This window comes from Aegilops tauschii, chromosome 5 (genome assembly GCF_002575655.3).
Source record: "Aegilops tauschii subsp. strangulata cultivar AL8/78 chromosome 5, Aet v6.0, whole genome shotgun sequence".
Lineage (NCBI taxonomy): Eukaryota > Viridiplantae > Streptophyta > Magnoliopsida > Poales > Poaceae > Aegilops > Aegilops tauschii.
In genome coordinates, this window is record NC_053039.3 from 213,687,958 (window position 1) to 213,694,628 (window position 6,671).

Genomic DNA, 6,671 nt, shown 5'->3' on the forward strand with positions numbered 1-6,671 from the left:
TCCTCCTATATATACCTACATACCCCCAAACCATCAGAGGCATCCATGAAAACCTAGGGAATTTCCTCCTATATATACTTCTTCCTCCAATTCGTGGATGCCTCTGATAGTTTGGGGGTACGTAGGTATATATAGGAGGAAGAAGTACGTCGGTGGAGCAACGTGGGCCCCCTCGAGGGTGGAGGGCGCGCCTGGGGGGGGGGGGGTAGGCGCGCCCCCTGCCTCATACTCTCCACGTTGATTTCTTGACGTGGACTCCAAGTCCTCTGGATCACATTTGTTCCAAAAATCACGTTCCCGAAGGTTTCATTCCGTTTGGACTCTGTTTGATATTCTTTTTCTGCAAAACACTGAAATAGGCAAAAAATAGCAATTTGGGTTGGGCCTCCGGTTAATAGGTTAGTCCCAAAAATAGTATAAAAGAGTATAATAAAGCCCATTAAACATCCAAAACAGAATATAATATAGCATGGAACAATCAAAAATTATAGATACGTTGGAGACGTATCAAGTATCCCCAAGCTTAATTCCTGCTCATCCTCGAGCAGGTAAATGATAAAAACAGATTTTTTGATGTTGAATGCTACTTGGCATAATTTTCAATGTAATTCTCTTAATTGTGGTATGACTGTTCAGATCCGAAAGATTCAAGACAAAAGTTTAATATTGACATAAAAAATAATAATACTTCAAGCATACTAACTAAGAAATTATGTCTTCTGAAAATAACATGGCCAAAGAAAGTTATCCCTACAAAATCATATAGTCTGGCTATGCTCTATCTTCACCACACAAAGTATTTAAATCATGCACAACCCCCATGACAAGCCAAGCAATTGTTTCATACTTTTGGTGTTCTCAAACCTTTTCAATCTTCATGCAATATATGAGCGTGAGCCATGGATATAGCACTATATGTGGAAAAGAATGGTGTTTGTGTAGAAGACAAAAAAGGAGAAGATAGTCTCACATCAACTAGGCGTATCAACGGGCTATGGAGATGCCCATTAATAGATATCAATGTGAGTGAGTAGGGATTGACATGCAACGGATGCACTAGAGCTATAAGTATATGAAAGCTCAACAAAAGAAACTAAGTGGGTGTGCATCCAACTCGCTTGCTCACGAAGACCTAGGGCATTTTGAGGAAGCCCATCATTGGAATATACAAGCCAAGTTCTATAATGAAAAATTCCCACTAGTATATGAAAGTGATATCATAGGAAACTCTCTATCATGAAGGTCATGGTGGTACCTTGAAGCACAAGTGTGGTAAAAGGATAGTAACATTGTCCCTTCTCTCTTTTTCTCTCATTTTTTTATTTCGGCCTTTTCTCTTTTTTATGGCCTCTTTTTTTCTTTTTCTTTTATTTTTGGTCCGGAGTCTCATCCCGACTTGTGGGGAATCATAGTCTCCATCATCCTTTCCTCACTTGGGACAATGCTCTAAAAATGATGATCATCACACTTCTATTTACTTACAACTCAACAATTACAACTCAATACTTAGAACAAAATATGACTCTATGTGAATGCCTCCGGCAGTGTACCGGGATATGCAATGAATCAAGAGTGACATGTATGAAAGAATTATGAATGGTGGCTTTGCCACAAATACGATGTCAACTACATGATCATGCGAAGCAATATGACAATGATGGAGCGTGTCATAGTAAGTGGAACGGTGGTAAGTTGCATGGAAATATATCTCGGAATGGCTATGGAAATGCCATGATAGGTAGGTATGGTGGCTGTTTTGAGGAAGGTATATGGTGGGTGTATGATACCGGCAAAAAGTGTGCGGTATTAGAGAGGCTAGCAATGGTGGAAGGAAGAGAGTGTGTATAATCCATGGACTCAACATTAGTCATAAAGAACTCATATATTTATTGCAAAATCTACAAGTCATCAAAGCAAAGTATTACGCGCATGCTCCTACGGGGATAGATTGGTAGGAAAAGACCATCACTCGTCCCCGACCGCCACTCATAAGGAAGACAATCAATAAATCATGCTCCGACTTCATCACATAACGGTTCACCATACGTGCATGCTACGGGAATCACAAACTTTAACACAAGTATTCCTCAAATCCACAACTACTCACTAGCATGACTCTAATATCACCATCTTTATATCTCAAAACAATTATCAAGCATCAAACTTCTCATAGTATTCAACACACTCATAAGATATTTTTCACTAATCTTGGATGCCTATTACTTTAGGACTAATTTCTCAATTTAAGCAAATTACCATGCTGTTTTTTAGGTCTCTCAAAATAATATACGTGAAGCATGAGAGAACAATAGTTTCTATAAAACAAATCCACCACCGTGCTCTAAAAGATATAAGTGAAGCACTAGAGCAAAAACTATATAGCTCAAAAGATATAAGTGAAGCACATAGAGTATTCTAACAAATTCCGAATCATGTGTGTCTCTCTCAAAAGGTGTGTACAGCAAAGATGATCGTGGAAAACTAATAAATAAAGACTCAAATAATACAAGACGCTCCAAGCAAAACACATATCATGTGGTGAATAAAAATATAGCTCCAAGTAAAGTTACCGATGGAAGTAGACGAAAGAGGGGATGCCTTCCGGGGCATCCCCAAGCTTTGGCTTTTTGGTGTCCTTAGATTATCTTGGGGTGCCATGGGCATCCCCAAGCTTAGGCTCTTGCCACTCCTTGTTCCATAATCAATCAAATCTTTTACCCAAAACTTGAAAACTTCACAACACAAAACTTAGCAGAAAATCTCATGAGCTCCGTTAGCGAAAGAAAACAAAACACCACTTCAAGGTACTGTAATGAACTCATTATTTATTTATATGGGTGTTAAACCTAATATATTCCAACTTCTCTATGGTTTATAAACTATTTTACTAGCCATAGATTCATCAAAATAAGCAAACAACACACGAAAAACAGAATCTGTCAAAAACAGAACAGTCTGTAGTAATCTGTAACTAACGCAAACTTCTGGAACTCAAAAAATTCTACCAAAATAGGAAGACCTAAATAATTTGTTTATTTATCTTCTGCAATCAGAATCAATATTTTATCACGTTTTGGTGATTTTTAACAATTGTTTTCGTGAACAGAAAGTTTCTGGAATTTTCAGCAAGATCAAATAACTATCATCCAAGAAGATCCTATAGGTTTAACTTGGCACAAACACTAGTTAAAACATAAAAACAAATCTAACCAGAGGCTAGATAAAATATTTATTCCTAAACAGAAGCAAAAAGTAAAAAAAAACTAAAAATAAAATTGGGTTGCCTCCCAACAAGCGCTATCGTTTAACGCCCCTAGCTAGGCATAAAAGCAAAGATAGAGCTAGGTATTGCCATCTTTGGTAGGCAATCCATAAGTGGCTCTCATAATAGATTCATAAGGTAATTTTATTTTCTTTCTAGGGAAGTGTTCCATGCCTTTCCTTCACGGAAATTGGAATCTAATATTCCCTTCCTTCATATCAATGATTGCACCAATCGTTCTAAGGAAAGGTCTACCAAGAATAATAGGACATGAAGGATTGCAATCTATATCAAGAACAATAAAATCTACAGGCACATAATTCCTATTTTCAACAATAAGAACATCATTAATTCTTCCCATAGGTTTTTTAATAGTGGAATCCGCAAGGTGTAAGTTTAAAGAGCAATCATCAAATTCGCGGAAACCTAACAAATCACACAAAGTTTTTCGAATCGTGGAAACACTAGCACCCAAATCACACAAAGCATAGCATTCATGATCTTTAATTTTAATTTTAATAGTAGGTTCCCACTCATCATAAAGTTTTCTAGGGATAGAAACTTCCAACTCAAGTTTTTCTTCATAAGATTGCATCAAAGCATCAACGATATGTTTGGTAAAAGCTTTATTTTGATTATAAGCATGAGAGAATTTAACACGGATTGCAACAAGGAAATACAATCTATCAAAGAACAATTATCATAATTAAATTCCTTGAAATCCAAAATAGTGGGTTCATTGATATCTAAAGTTTTAACTTCTTCAATCTCACTTTTATCAATTTTAGCATCAAGATCTAAAAACTCCGAATTTTTGGAACGCCTTCTAGGTAAAGGTGGATCGTATTCAGTCCCATCATTACCAACATTCATATTGCAAAACAAAGATTTAATAGGAGACACATCAATAACTTTTAGATCTTCATCTTTATTCTCACAAAAATTTCCGGCTTAGCGGCCATCTTATTGACTAAGGTGGCCTGCTTATCCGAAACTTCAGCTATTAATTTTTCGAGATGAGCAATATGAGATTTCAAACCATAAAATTCTTTAGACATATCATCGAGCTCTTTATTCATATAACCCATAAAGCTTTTGTTTCCTTAAGCTCGTTCCTAAAGAAATTATTATGCTCAAATTGTAAAGTCATAAAACTCCTGACGTTGCTTTCGATCTCTTCTAACCTTTTAAGGTGAAGATCACCAGATCTAGGTAGAGCCATCGTGACAAGCAAGCAATCCAACACACGAGCAAACAAGAGGCAAGCGAAAAAGAGGCGAACGGAAAAGAGAGGGCGAATAAAACGGCAAGGGTGAAGTGGGGGAGAGGAAAACGAGAGGCAAATGGCAAATAATGTAATGCGAGGGATAAGAGTTTGTGATGGGTACTTGGTATGCCTTGACTTGACTTGACTTGGCGCGAATCTCCCCGGCAACGGCGCCAGAAATCCTTCTTGCTACCTCTTGAGCATTGCGTTGGTTTTCCCTTGAAGAGGAAAGGGTGATGCAGTAAAGTAGCGTAAATATTTCCCTCAGTTTTTAAGAACCAAGGTATCAATCCAGTAGGAGATCACGCACGAGTCCCTTGCACCTACACAAACAAATAAGAACCTCGCAACCAACGCAATAAAGGGGTTGTCAATCCCTCAACGGTCACTTACGAGAGTGAGATCTGATAGATATGATAAGATAATATTTTTGGTATTTTTATGATAAAGATGCAAAGTAAAATAAAAGGAAAAAGAAATAACTAAGTGTTGGAAGATTAATATGATAGAAAATAGACCCGGGGGCCATAGGTTTCACTACTGGCTTCTCTCAACAGCATAAGTATTACGGTGGGTGAACAAATTATTGTTGAGCAATTGATAGAATTGAGCATAGTTATGAGAATATCTAGGTATGATCATGTATATAGGCATCACGTCCGTGACAAGTAGACCGACTCCTGCCTGCATCTACTACTATTACTCCACACATCGACCGCTATCCAGCATGCATCTAGAGTATTAAGTTCATAAGAACAGAGTAACGCTTTAAGCAAGATGACATTATGTAGAGGGATAAACTCATGCAATATGATATAAACCCCATCTTGTTATCCTCGATGGCAACAATACAATACGTGCCTTGCTGCCCCTGCTGTCACTTGGAAAGCACACCGCCAGATTGAACCCAAAGCTAAGCACTTCTCCCATGGCAGGAAAGATCAATCTAGTAGGCCAAACCAAACTAATAATTCGAAGAGACTTGCAAAGATAACCAATCATACATAAAAGAATTCAGAGGAGATTCAAATATTGTTCATAGATAAACTTGATCATAAACCCACAATTCACCGGTCTCAGCAAACACACCGCAAAAGAAGATTACATCGAATAGATCTCCACGAGAATCATGGAGAACTTATTATTGAGATCCAAAGAGAGAGAAGAAGCCATCTAGCTAATAACTATGGACCCGAAGGTCTGAGGTAAACTACTCACACGTCATCGGAGAGGCTATGGTGTTGATGTAGAAGCCCTCCGTGATCAATGCCCCCTCCGGCGGAGCGCCGGAAAGGCCCCAAGATGGGATCTCATGGGTACAGAAGGTTGCGGCGGTGGAATTAGGTTTTTGGCTCCGTATCTGATAGTTTGGGGGTACGTAGGTATATATAGGAGGAAGAAGTACGTCGGTGGAGCAACGTGGTCCCCACGAGAGTGGAGGGCGCGCCCGGGGGGGTAGGCGCGCCCCCTGCCTCGTGCTCTCCTAGTTGATTTCTTGACGTGGACTCCAAGTCCTCTGGATCACGTTTGTGCCAAAAATCACGTTCCCGAAGGTTTCATTCCGTTTGGACTCTGTTTGATATTCTTTTTCTGCGAAACACTAAAATAGGCAAAAACAACAATTTGGGTTGGGCCTCCGGTTAATAGGTTAGTCCCAAAAATAATATAAAAGTGTAAAATAAAGCCCATTAACATCCAAAACAGAATATAATATAGCATGGAACAATAAAAATTTATAGATACGTTGGAGACGTATCATTCTGCACTCAATCTGCCTAGCTGAGATGGCATGCCAAGCCCTATTAGTTGCTAAAATATCCTGCCACATATTTATTGTCACGTAGATTGCCATGGTCTAGTAGCCAATCTGTTAGGTGAAATATCTGTACACCGTTTTATACTCGATCTTTGTTGCTGCGATGGCGTTCGATAGTTCGATGGCTGTGTGCTCGGCCTCATTGACTGTTGAAACAGCCTGCCATAATTTAGCACTCAAATCTGTTTGCTGAATTAGCTTTACATATATCTCGTTACTTAGATCTGCTCATCCAAATATCTTGCCATAGCTTTACACATCGACCTAGGTATTTTTTTCTGGACTTCATAAAAAAGCATATATGTTTTTCCTGTAATATCTAGTAG